Genomic DNA, 13,987 nt, shown 5'->3' with positions numbered 1-13,987 from the left:
CGGGAGCGGGATGCCTTGGGAACGGGTTGCGTCGGGAGCGGGATGCGCCGGGAGCGGGATGCGTTGGGAACGGGATGCGGCCGGAGAGGGATTCGCCCGGAGAGGGATGCGCGGGCGGTCACAGGCACAGCACCGAGCCGTCCCCGCAGAGACCGCTGCCGACGGGTTGCGCGCTGGCCTTCCCTGGATCACTGATTTCCCGCATCCCACAGCGCGCCCCACCCAGCAGAAGCCCCGCCGCGGACACGTCTCTCACAGCCGGGCACAGCCGTCGAGAGGCTGTACCGAGCCATCCCTGGCTGCACCCGTGGCCTCGTTTCACTAAAGCCTCTTGGCATGTGCTTCAAGAGGACGTGATAAATCTCGCTCAGTAATTGCCGGGCAAACTTAGCTGTTTTAATGTTTTTTAAAATTTATTTTATTATTACTATTCTTTTTAATGGCTTCTGGGATGGGACTGGAGACACAGCGCGACTTAACATTGTTTTCAGGTAAAACCCCATGGTAGTGAGCGTTTGCTATCTGATTGCATGTTCTTGCTTTGTATTTTATACAATGTAAGTGCAGAAATACCAATATACTCCAAACCTGGCAGGACTGAAGGAAATCCCAGGTTGCCTTCAAAGTTGTCTTGGGCTCTGGTATCTGATGCTGGACTTGCAACTAGGAATTAAGCATACAACTGCATTCTTGCTGTGCTTTGGGATCCATGAGTTGATGGAGGAACCATGGCCTTTCATGCCTTGCATTACTTGGGTTTGGATTGCTGTCTTTTGGTTATAACTATAGTTTCATTTTTATATTATTATGCATAGTCACACTTCCTCCTCTGAGAGTCTGGAATAAAATTCTGGAAAACATCATGGAGGAGGGAGGGAGAAAGAAAAACACACAGCAGTCAGTAATATTCTGGAAATTAAAGTAACCCTCCATTTAAATATTTTCTTTTTTTAGTATCAGTGACTGTACTGAGTTACTTTTTGGTGGGGCACTGAGACTGCCCAAGACCTAGGCTGCATTAGGGATAAGTTCATTCCCGTGGGCTGAGCCGGTGGCTTGTCATACCAGAGTGTGTTCATCTGCATCATATGGAGGATGTTAATTCACATCTCCATGGTTTAGTCTGGTGGAGTAGCATGCTATTTCTTACTGCAAATAGGGGAATAGCCACACAGAAGGAAAAAATAAGTTGCAAAAAATAATACCAGTTGCATGTTCCACATTTTCCACAGCATATGGAAAAAGCTATAGGAAAGCAACAGCAAGCTCCACTGCAAAATGTTGAGTCCCTTCTTTCTGCCATACTGAGCTGGGCAAAATTTAGCAGGCTAGTGGAAAACAAGCAAACAAATGGCAACAGAAAAGCCCTTATAAATCAGGCTAACAGGAAAGTAAGGCAGCAACTTATTCTTTCTGGCAATAATTAACTCTGATGACGGCCCCCCATCTCCCTTTTTGAAATATGTAGCCGAGGGTTGTGGTGCCTGTGAAGAAGCATTTGCTCAGCAAGGGAGCAGCTGTCAGCTGCATGCTGATTTCTCCTCCCTAGGAACAGGCTTTAGCACACTGTGATATGGGCAATGCTTCACAGTTATGGTAAACACTTAGGATATTTGTCATGTATTGTTTGTGCCTACATGACACCTATCATTTTAAATCTGGCAGCTGAGATATCTGTCTGTGATTACAGTGGAGCTGCACTGATTGTCTAAAGTGAAGATATGGCTAAGAGAATGACCTTCCTCCTAGTAAATCCTTAAAAATTAAAACTAAAATACCGCTGAATTTTTTGTTGCTTAGTAGAACCTTACGTGGTTGTCTGAAGGTCATCCCTATCTCAAAAATGGGTTGCTCACAGGAAGCAACATCACATTGAGACAGGTGGAGCTCTAATGGCTACCTTCAGTCTTCCCCAGACAGAAAGGTCTACACTGCAACTACCAGCACTGCCAGCAGTACTGCAGGAAAGTTCCTTATCTGATTAGGTAATTGAAGTTGTCATCAAAAAAAAGCATTAGCAGAAAGAGCCCAAACTGCAATTGTATGAGCAGCCTTAACCCTCAAATGCCTGAACTCTCTGAATGCCATATTTCTCAGCTTGCACTTGCTTGTAATGCCTTTCTCAGAAGACACGCAAACCAGCAGTGTAAGAACCACAAGTTTGAGATCCTCTGGCAGCAGGAGTCTTCTTGCTTTTGCTCAATTAGAGATGTGAGCATTTCCACTACTTCTTGCACCCTTGCCTCCTGCCTCAGGGGAATCTAGCAGTCAAATTCTTTGGATGGTTAATTACTCTAGCTTGGGCAATTCTATGGTGCTAGCACTCAGCCTGTGGGTGTCTTCCCACGACTGGAGACCAGATTTATCCCCAGCCTATCCTTGAGGCCCACTGTGCCTTCTTTCTTGGCTGTTTTTGTTATTCACAGTACACCTTTCCCCTGGAGGCTCATGCTTTTTGGGGCCTTTGGACTAGAAATTAAAGTTTCAGGTGTAAGTCATAGTTTATATAACAGACATTCAGAAAAAAATCTTAGTTCTCCTGTCATTTCCATCCAATCAACATGTACTGAAAAATTAGTATGTATCCATCAGTGCTGACTGAGAAAATAACTCCTGAGACAGCAGTTTTTTTACAGTAAATCTGTAGTAACCTGAACCAGAGTTTATAATTCATATGCAGTTTACTCAAACTCTTACAACACTTGTGTTCAATGTGGGGAATATATCTACTCTACAAATCATTTATCTTGGGCTTTTCTTTATTAAGCAACAATAAAGTGAGAAATTGTTGAATCATAAGTTTTCATTAGCAGTCATTTATCCCATGCTCTAGTTAACCACCTGGGACTCTACAGAGGCATGCTTGTGGTGTTAGTTACTCAGACTAAGACATGGGAGAAAAAGTAGTAGGAATTTCTTGCAAGCAGAGCTTTTTCACAGTCTACAAAACAGAATGATGATGGGAAACATGTCAAATGCCAATAGATGAAGTACATCTATGAAAAAAGTGAAAACTAAGTGACTGCCTTTGAAAAACCAAAGCATTACAAAGGAAACAGATGTGTGCTATTTCTGAAAGCAGCTCACAAAAGGGATGAGTGAGCTTTTTGGAAGCATGGTATTGCTTCAGATCTTCTGAAGAAAGGCAAGAAAATATAAACTCTAAATATGCTATCATCCAAATAAAACCTGTATTAGATCCTTAGATCATCTTTTGCTCAGCTCTGGTGAATTTTTCATTTTCTGCTGTCACTGAGTTATGTATGTGGTCTTGCTTCAAGAATGATTGTGCCGTTACTGCCCACAACAGTACTCTTTCTGTAAAATTAATCTAATGTAGGAAAAAATGATGTCTCCAAGCTCTTTTCCACAAGCATAATATACACCAATCTAAAGACTAAGTCCAGAAATAAATCAGCACGAGTTTTGCTTCAGGAAGCACTATGGACCCTTCCCAAGGTATATGAAAACTGCAGCTTTATTTGTTTGTTTGTTTGGGTGTTTATGTGTGTGCATGTTGGTTTACATCAGGTAGTTTATAACTTTTCTCCCAAGACTGCGTTTTTTTACCTTCTGGCACTCTTTGCTACCCCAGCTGGAATGCAGTTCTGGGATGTATACCTACTCTGAAAGCCAGAGCTACCAGATGGTGGCACAATCTCCACCAGGAGGTTCTAGAGCAAAGTGTTTCACTTTTTTTTTTTTTTTTTTTTTTTAACAAGCCCTCATTACAAAGAGGTTATTTATAGTGTTGTTCTAATAAGAAGCCAAAACAGAGCAGCCTTTTATTAGAACTCGCAATAAAGGGCATTACACTGAGGCCTCCCTGTAAATACCACTAACTGTGCAAAAGTTGGCCTGGGTATTAGCAGAGAGTTCACTTAACTAGGAAGGTTTTAAAGAGCTTAAGCAGCATTCATTCAATTAATTCCACATGTGACAATGTCATTTTATCGTAACTATTTAAGAACTCAGAAATGAGGAAAAAAAAAAAAAAACCAAAAAGAGAAACTGTTCCCTCATGAGCTTCCTCTGAAGAGTTTTATTAAAAGTCCTGTAAGTTTGCCTGTTTGAAAATATCCATTTAAAACAGCCTTTCCACAGTTCAAATACAGAAAATTTGGAGTTAATAACAACAACAATAATAACAATAATAATGATGATGATGATGATGATGATGATGATAATAATAATAATAATAATAATAATAATAATAATAATAATAATAATACCCTTATCTTCTAGGTGAATGTAAGTGGGTGAGAGAAAGCAGCAGAGGAGCTCCTTTTGGCTTACTCCTCTGCAGTGAAAGTGTTTTCTGTAAGTCCTGTCTGAGGCATCTTCAGCCAGGGAATCTAATCTGAGGGACAGGGCCTTGCCCCCTCCTGAGCACAGGCTCCTGGAGGGCATGCTTTGTTTCAAACAACCCATGAATAAATTGTGGTTTTCTCTGTCTCCTGAAGTCGTTGGAGTGCAGGTGAAGAGCAGCCCCCAGGCTCCAGAAACATGCTCCAAATCTGGCTTAGGGATGGAGCATCCGGCTCACCCCTGCTGCTCCTGGTGCTGCTGGCCCCGTGCCCAAATACATCCATGCTGTCTACGCTAATTTTTGGGCTTGGGCTGCAGGACAGGTGCTTTCTCTCCTCCGCAAGTGCAATAACGCATTGCGTTACAGCCGCAAGTGCAGCTTCGGGGAGTTTTTGAGGAAAGGGGGAAGGAGGGGCAGACGAGAGAGAAGGAATCGAGGAGACAGATGTGCGTGTCCGCAGGAGACAGCCGGTTTTCGCTGGTGCGGCGGGCAGGGACGGTGGCAGCTGCCCGCTGTGCCGAGCATCTCCCGGGAGCCGCGCTCCCCGAGCTGCGCCGCCGCCGGCTCCCGGGGGAACCGGGGCTGGCAATGCACCCGCCCGCCGCCGAGCGGCACCAAGGCACCGAGGCACGGCCAGGTCCCCAAAAACATACCCCATCAAGGCGGCAACACGGGAAACTGGGCTTTTCCCTCTCTGCCAGCAGGAGGGGGGTGGGGGCGACGCTGCCCGGGGAACCCCTTAGAGCCTGTCCGAGGAGCGTGAGGCAGCCGGAGTCGTTCCTGCTGATCACAAGCAAATGACTGGAAAACTTGTGGGTCTGCAAGTGAGACTTCTCAGTTCTTAAGCAATAGCAAGGACAAGTTTCTGGAGCGGCAGGGTGAGTTACACAGCGAGGAAGGGAAATTCCAGCCCAAATTCCAGCTTTTGTCTCAAGCTTCCCTCCTTGCATGTCACTATGTACCAAGCATGCCTGTAGATGGCGAAGCCAGTCTGGTGCACAAGTGGCTTCACTGACTTAAAAAAAATCTATTCTTTTGTTCACATAAAAACTAGGGAAAATGAACTATGCCGAGGGCTTTGGATACCCAAGAAGTCCACGTTAATGGAGCAGAGTTATACCCCTCAAAAACCTCACTGCATGCTTTGGTAACATCCTCAAGGCGCATAGGACTCTTTGAACCATGGATGCAGGGACAAACTAAACACAGAGCAAGTTACTCTGATGTAGGAAAGATCCCATACATCTGCCAGTGGTATAACAACAAACAATTTTGGAGAGTCTGGATATGTTGGTTTTGAATTGCTTGTAAACTCTGTTAAAAAGAGAGACATTTTTAATATTGTCATTTATGTAAGATGCTACTAATATTTAAATTAGCAAAGTCAGCTTTACTCCTCTCAAAGGCAATGAACTGAGAGTTCAGGCTTATTTATCCAGGCATTCTAGAATACAGGAATGCTAATGAAGCATTGTTATTGAACATAGCAAAACATTTTGCAATAGACAAAATTAAGAAATGCTTATACCATTTAGTGTGGGGATAAAACCATCATATTTAATGGTTGTTTAAGGTGAAGCTGGGGATCTCTAGCTACTCTTACAACTTTTTTTTCTATTAACTGAAAAAAATGGAGCACTGATAAATGGTTGGGATTTCCTAGTTAAGATCTTCATGTGACCCAAGCTGTAAAGAATACTGAACTCATTTTCTTGTTTCTACTGTGCAAGTGTGCAATATATCCTAGGTTTAATTCAGTGGTTTTCATACAGATGTTTACAAGGACAAAACTAATTAAAAATAAGTATTTAACTGGCTTATCTTCATTTGGCATTCAATATGGGCCTGGAGGAAAGGTTTCCAACAGCCTATGCTGTGCAGTAGCCCCTTCCCTTACACTTCAAAAAAATGAGAGCATGTTATGAATTCTGAAGCCATTTCAGTATGCCATTAAGCTGATGCTTATGAGTTTTGTTCTGATGCTGTTGCTATGCCAATTTGAGACAGGAAAACAGTCTCTAAGCATTTACTGAAAACATTGCTCATCAACTGGAAAAAAAAAGAAAACAGGGAAAAAATCCAGACATCGATCTGGTACTTGAAGAGAAACACAAGCTCCCCTGTTCTGGCAGCTGGTTCTCCCACATGTACACAGAGCCCTCTCCCTGCCATTGTGAAATATTCACATATGTCAACCACCCAAAAATGTAGCGAAGAGCAAAAGAGCATTGTACAGAGGCAGTCACAGTGTTGCTGAGTTGATGCCCAACATCTTTACCAAGCTCAGGCCACACTGGGACAGTAACATTTTTCTCCCTAAGAGTTGATGAGCACAAACCCTGAACTCAAACATAGAAAGAGCAGTTAAACGGTATTTACTGGGTGATTTAGACAGTTTAAATCTGCCCTCTGAGCATCCTTTTCGACCATGAGAAATTAGTTTTTACACTCCCTTAGGCCTTTTGTGCCGTGGCCTGCTGAAGGAAGACATTGCAGGTGGACAGAGTGTGCAATTGGCTGAGGAGGTGATGTGATTTAATTGTGCAGGCTCCAGGCAAAATGCTAACTGTCAGGCAGGACCAGATGCTGCTGTAGTCCCATCTCTGGGCATCCCTCAAGGATAGAGTTAATGGCATGTGGCACTAGGGATTGCAAAACAGCACAGCTTTTTCCATCCATAGTAAAGCATGCTTCTTCTCATGAAATGTCTCAGCATTTAGTTGAAATATATTTAGAAGCATTTATGTTTGCTAAAACAGCACAAAGAAAAAACCTCAAACTCATTGGAACTCTCATTTGTAGTGAAGTATTATTATACTTTTATCCAAAGTAAAAGTCAAGAACAAGGCTTTGGTTTTCTAATCTTTTTTGGGAATCATAGTTCTTCTTTGTTTCTACCATTGTGTTCAAACTCGTGACATCATACTGTTGCTTATTGTATTAATATTTATTTTGTGTGCCAAAAAGTGTTTAAGAGCATCAGAAAAAGGAATTTGGATACTTTGCTTAGTGTTTATCCATGGGAAAGTTTTAGTTTTGGTTCTCAGTTTGAAGAAAGTTCTCAGAGCACATGAAACTCCTGCTTCTGACCAGCTGTTCTCTAAAGATCAGTCTGTGTTAAGTTAAGGTTGCTGCAGTCACCCAAGCCCCTCCACCCCTCTCCCTGCCCTCGCATGATGACTCAACTTCTAATGACACAGTCACACATGGGTTTTTCCACAGCACCTGTCCCATTTGACAGCCTGTAATGAATGAAAGGGTTGAGCAATGTTTATTTTTATCTTCTCTTTTCTATCTGAGCTCTGCTTTGGGGACAACTGTCAAAAGCATGTTTAACCACTCTCTTTTAAAGACTTGCATGCATCCTTCCAGTTACATCCCTGAGCTTATAAAATTGACCTTCAGAGTTACAGCTAAGTAAAGTCACAATTTCCAAGTGGAAGACTATTTTACTTTATTTTTCTGATTAAAGAAGAGAGCCAGCAGCATTTTGCATTTCTCATAAGGGAACATTTCATCTTTGGGGGGAAAAGGGAGCTCTTCCGGCTCTTCCACAGCACTGTAGTTTTAATAGAGAGAGTCATCCTGCCCCATTCCACACAAAAATGATATTACAGGTATTGCATATAAAATGTTCAGCAAGACAGCTGGCCATGGGACTGAGGAATGCTCACACAGACAATGCAAGCTGTGTCAACAAGCACTAGCTTAACAAGCATGTAGGCACAACTGCAAAAATAAACATTTCTTGTGCTTCCTTGATCCTTTTGAAACGATTGATTGATTGTCACATCACTTTCCCTTTCATTTTGTGGTTATTCTCTATCATAAGGAGGCTCATTTCCTTGTGCTGTTTTCCTTCTATCTGTTCCCATACTGGGAAGGTTTGACAGGAGCCTGACCAAGAAGGAGCTGGTAGAGAGACTGAAGAGATGCAAAACCTCAGCCCCTTCTCATACCCCAAACTTTCCTCCTCGGTCCTGGCTATTCTTCCCCTGGAAACCCACCCACTTCCATTGAATGTTTGCAGGCAGAACTTCTTCTGTGTGTGCACAGCCATGACAGGCAGCAGCACACGTGCCTGCCAGCTCCAGCTCATCGGGCATGCTTGGCCAGCAGAAATAGCAAAATGCATGCCTTTCCACTATAAGAAACCTGCAGTGAAACCTTTGCTAGGCATGATGCTTGCACAGGCAAAAGCATGAGTATTTACATCCATTTGTCAAGTGCTTTCACTTCTCCACTTAGCAGGAGGAGCAAATAGGATGGCCATTCAGGGGCTGTGCAGGGGATCAAACCTTTGGCTTTGTGTGCTTTACAACTGTGGCTCCCGTCTACTTACATCAGTCCCTTTTCACAGATTAGTTGCTCAAACCTCCATGGCTGGGCAGTAGTGGAGCAATTGGCCACAGGGGACTGTATCATTCTTTATCCATTACCAGAGTCATTGCTTTCCCTGGCATTGCTTTTCTCTGGCTTTTCCTAACACATGCAAGCACCTGCAGTCCCTATTTGTACAGTTGTGTATCCTTCAGGGAAGCTGCTCACCTAACCTGACCTTGTCAGATGCCTGCACTGTGTTGCAGGTGAGTAAAAGGAAAATGCTTCTGGATGTGGCCGTGTCCAGTGACTCCAGCTGCACTGCACACTGCTGTGCTTTCAGCGTGTGGTAAGAGAAAGCAGAAAGTAAAGACAACATTTACAGTGATCAGTGGGAAAAAGAGTGGGAGGCTTTATAGAAAATCTCTTCTCCAGATATTATTCACGTTCACATCTAAGCGTGGTTTTTCAGGGACCTGCCCATCTTGCCTCCCTTTCCCCTCCCACAGATTTCTGCTCAGTAGGTACCACAGGGGTAAAGCAGTCTTTATCTGAGACTCTGCTCATTAGCTATCAGTGGTTACTGTCATAGGAGGCTCACAGATGAGATCAAGGATTCATTTTTCCAGGTGATGGATCCATAAAGATGTTGCAGGTTCCTGCTGTAGGCCTGGCCCTGAAATGAGGCAGCAGGTCACAGCAAGCTTTGAAATACCAGCCCCAGCTGCTACCTCAAGGTTCAATTTAACCAGCACAGTTCCCCAGAGAATGACATTACCAAGATCTCTTGGTGAGCTGACTCCACAGGCTGGAAGGGAAGAATAATATTTCAAATGAGTGGACTGGCAGAGTTCAAAGGGATAATAAGCATTTAAATTCAACATGAAAGACATCTTCCTCTGCAGAGCTCTAGGATGGAATGTAGCCAGGCAGATAAGCTATTTAAAAGCCCCTTTAATCAAGACTATTAACATGGAGATTTTTGTCATAATTAAAAACATCCCCTTATTCAATCACCTTAAAGGGAAAGTGATACAAAATGTAATTTATTTTCTATTTGAATCCCTTATAAAAGAACATAAAAACCATTTTTTTTCCTTGCAGGCAATCACATTGTCATTAAAATTATCTTTGAGAGAAGATTCATTCATGCTCATATTTTAGCTTGTAGTGAACTGCTGCACTTGTATTTCAAAAAAAAAAAAAGGTAGAAAGCCTACATTTTTACTTCCCAAGTGTTCCATTTTCTGACCAAATGCAATGGTGAGATAAGTTAAAAGGAAAATTTTTCTTCTCACATATTTCCTGATATCTCAGAAGATGCTGTAAGAAACAGTATCATGTCAGCTCATGCAGAAAGCATACTTTCTTTTTTGTTGTTTTTTTTTTGGGGGGGGGGTTCATGCATTTGGAAGTAAACCACATTAAAAGAAGCCTACCTACTCCACAGAAGGCAAAGCAGACAAAATAGCATCATGAACTTGTATTCAGCTAAGCTTGTGAGTACCAGATTGGGAAGATGACACTTCAGGAGATACAGAGCACTACCAATGCACCTCTCTCTTTTCCTAATCCAGGAGCTCTTAGTCCTGTCAGCTGCAGGAATCCCCTCTTCCCTCTAAGATAGTTGTTGACTATTCAGCTCACAGTGATGAAGAATAGAAGAAAAGTTAATAGGACCAGAGAAACTTTCTCAAAGCACCCACAGCAGGGATGCTTCGTGCAGAAACATGGCATCTGAATGGAAATAGGCAGTCCTTAGCAGGACAAGGGTTGCTGTTCACTTTGTTTTCAGGCAGATTTGCAGACCTGGGTGGTTACAGAGGAAGAGCAGCATATGGGACATGCGTGAAACCTTGCTGAGCCTCCCACGCAGTGCTAAGCCAGCTAGCTAAGAACCTAATCCTGGGCAGGGAAAATATCACCATCTGACACAGCTTTGCCAGTGTGAAGCAGCATTTCTCACAAGCTGATAAGCTGTTCAATGGTACAGCTGTGGTGAATCTGAGGATGTATCCTGTTGATCTTACTAGACCCAAAGAGGTTTCAGAGTCCTTTGCTTGTCATGCTCTTATTGTTTTGCACTCCTCAGATTTTTAGAAAATGTTTTTGCTTTGAATCCTTATTCATTTCAAACTGGAACTGACTGAACTGGAAGATCCAGAAGGAGCATAAATCACAATATATCATATACACCATCTCAGTGCTACCTCTGGTTTATAGCACAGCCATGTGCTAACCCAGCTCCGTTGTTTTGTCCTGGAACTTGACTGGCCAGCTTCTGAAAAAAAGCCTTTTGTTGGACTGCAAAACCTGAAAATAAATTTGAAAATTCCAGTGTTCTGAATGAAGCCTTGAGCAATGCACTTTATAGGTGCATCTTACCCTCTCATGGTGTTGAAAGTGATCAAACATCTCCTTACCTGAATTGAAATGCTGAAGCAGTTGCATAATCAAGCATCTGCTTGATAAGGTGAGACATCCCCATGCAAGCACCCATCTGTACAGCCCTAGTGTAAGTGCCTGTCTGAGCCAGAGAACATATGATGAATGGAAAATACCATGTGAGATTGCTGCCTGACAGGGCTCTTCGAAGATCAAGATTACCCTCCACTAAAAATATTAGATATGTGTATTTTGTCCTACAGATCTGTATGGGTTCAGAGCAGCATCTACCATTTTACAAGTGAGGAGCACCTGCATCACCATAGCTATTTATAATATAAACTTCATATCAGCTTTTCCAAGCAGGTCTAAATCACAGACATCATCTTGCTTTCCTTGGCAGCTTAGTCCTCTACCTTCACCCTTCAGAAACTTGATGAAATATGCTAATTTCCACCAGGCTCTATCTGTTCCTGTTCCTTAGAAGGTGTCTGTGCAGGCCACAAGCTGAACAGAGCTGTGCCAGTTTATGGCAGCAGGCATCAGCTGTGGTAAGACTTGTTTACCAAGCCTTGAGCACTGCCATGTTCTGCCCTGTGCATTACAGGCAGCCTTTCCTTGGGGGTACATGTCTGGAGGAAGAGAAAAGGCAGGATCCACCTGAGGTGCTTGGATGGTTCCTAGGCATTGAATCTATTTAGTCACTACTTGAAACTGAATCTATTTGAGGGCTGCTTGATGACTTTATTTAATAAAAAGGCTCTTATTTAATGCTGGTTACTCTTACATTTAGTGAAAAAAGAGAGATTATTTCCAATATTGTCTCCTCGGATAAGAAGAATTAGCTGCTTTTGCTGATATAATCTCCTCTTACTAAGTAACCAAGAAAGATTCATTATTGTCTCTTGAACCTAAAGAAATGTCAAAGGTATTAAAACATTGACATTTTGTTGCAGTGAGGTCTGTGAGATAAACCAGTTAGCTGCCTGAAGGCAAGATCTGAGATTACTCATCTGATTCTGTTGCTGTGATATGTATGGCATTGTGGCATAAAATTGCTGTGAGTCACCCACTCCCCTGTCAAGGTTCATACAAATGGCTGTGCACCATTTATCATGGTTATAATGGACTCAATAGGAGCAGAACTAGAAACTGAGAGCTGTTTGTGGTGCTGATTTTCAGAACAAAATATGACCTTGCTAGAACCTGTATTTTTTTTTTTCCAGCAGTGCCAAATGAAATTCTGCATATGACCTTATCAGATGATGCTGAGAAAAAATAGGATTAAATCATTTGGGCTCAGCCAGTTGGTACTCAGAATCATCTAAATGCCCTAAAAAAATATTATTTCTCCTAAATTAATATCTTTTCTTCCACCTATCTTTCCTTGTCCCATTTTTATTTCATTACAGTCCTTTTCAAGTCCATTGAGAAGACAACATGAAAAAATCCTTGCCTGGTGAAAAGACTTGTCCTGTCTGAGTGTTCAAGATGCCCATTCTTCTTGTTCACCTTCTGGGGACTGTGTCTACTGTCCAGCTGTAGCTCTGTCCTTCAGCCTTGTGCCTTTAAGCTTACCATGGCCCATATTTCTGAACTGCTTGAGTTAAACCACACAGAGCAAGACAGTTGTCATCCAGCATGTAGCAGCAGCCTGGGTTTCTCTCTTTGTTGCCCAGGACAGCCTGGGGGATGCCCTTGTCATGTTTCACCCTTCCTCCAGGTTGCCTGAAACTGTCACAGATCACAGCAGGACAGACATTCCACCAGCACATTTCTTCCCTTTCTCTAAGTATATGTTTTAGAAGCAATAAATACTTCTGGGCTTTCACAAAAAAAAACAAAGCCAAACAAAACAGGATTTAATAGCTTTTTTGACAGTTTGGAAAAGCAGATTAAGGGATTTTTGCATTTCTTTGTTATAGAAGGTGGCAAGTAATGAGCTGTAGCACTACAGTAATGAGCATCAGCCAACATTCTTTCTCCAATAACCTATGGCCTGGCTGGCACATAAACCAGTGCTAAAGCAAGAGGCCTTGGTGTCATTAAAAACCACATTTTCTTAAACACCACTGTTGAATTCAAATGGATTTTAATATCAAAATTTGCCGCGCTCCCGCCCCAAATCCCTTTTCTCTCAGCCCCGGCTAGCTCTTGTGGGGCGAGAGTGGGCGATGGAGGCACCCTCCGCCGCTCCCAGCTGGGGTTTGGAGAGTGCCTTTGTGGGTTCCGGGCAGCGCTAGCAAGCCTCGCGGTGGTGAATGAAGAGCGGATCCTGTTGGGGGCTAAGTCCGAGTTTATTGTAGCCCAACGGGGCCAAATATCCTAGAACGGTGCCAGCCAACAGGAACCAGCACAAGGTGCTTGCACTGGCTTATAAACTGTAAGGGAGGGGTATCCAACGACCAATGGGGATAGGGATAGGGGGTGGCTCCGGGATGGGGGGATATGGTGGGGTCCAATGGGGGAAGGATATGGGGGGAGCCCCAGGTCCTCGCCCAATCACCCGGTGCCCTGAGTAGAAGCTTCTGGATGGATGGGAAGGGGCACCGAGTGATAGACAAGGCACCCGGGGTGGGTAAAATGCCTCTTTCAGGGTGATGGATAGATACTGGGAAGGCGGGAAGGGAGGACAAGGCGGGAAAACTGGGGATAAACCAAGTTGCACACGGGGGTACAAAGGAATAAACCAATACATAATACAGGGATAATAAAACATATACATAACGCAACTCCACAAAAATTCCCATCACTACCGTCACTTCAACCTTCACAGAGTAAGGAAACTACTCAAGCTATAGCAAGGCTTTACTGCCTTCTCACTAACTCTGTTATGAACCCTGTTGTTTAACCTGGAGAAAAGATAAATGACAGAGAACCTCATTAATGTATGTGAGTATCTAACAGGAGGGCACAAAGGGGATGGATCCAGGTTCTTCCTGGTGGTGCAAAGCAATAGGACAAGAGGAAATG

The 13,987-nt window shown here is 43.2% G+C and overlaps 1 long non-coding RNA gene across 1 annotated transcript in view; it reads left to right on the top strand.

Moving 5' to 3' along the window:
* Window positions 1-39: 39 nt before the first annotated feature.
* The window catches only part of LOC116183237 (uncharacterized), a 35,035-nt gene continuing 21,087 nt past the window's right edge, over window positions 40-13,987 (top strand). Inside the window, exon 1 of the long non-coding RNA XR_004147810.2 lies at window positions 40-491. This is a non-coding gene — a long non-coding RNA (uncharacterized LOC116183237). The remainder of the gene's footprint in view (window positions 492-13,987) is intronic.

Source organism: Lonchura striata, chromosome 1, assembly GCF_046129695.1.
Source record: "Lonchura striata isolate bLonStr1 chromosome 1, bLonStr1.mat, whole genome shotgun sequence".
In the NCBI taxonomy this organism is placed as follows: Eukaryota; Metazoa; Chordata; class Aves; order Passeriformes; family Estrildidae; genus Lonchura; species Lonchura striata.
Note: the sequence above shows the minus strand (reverse complement) of the source record. Positions and strands in the feature narration are given on the sequence as shown.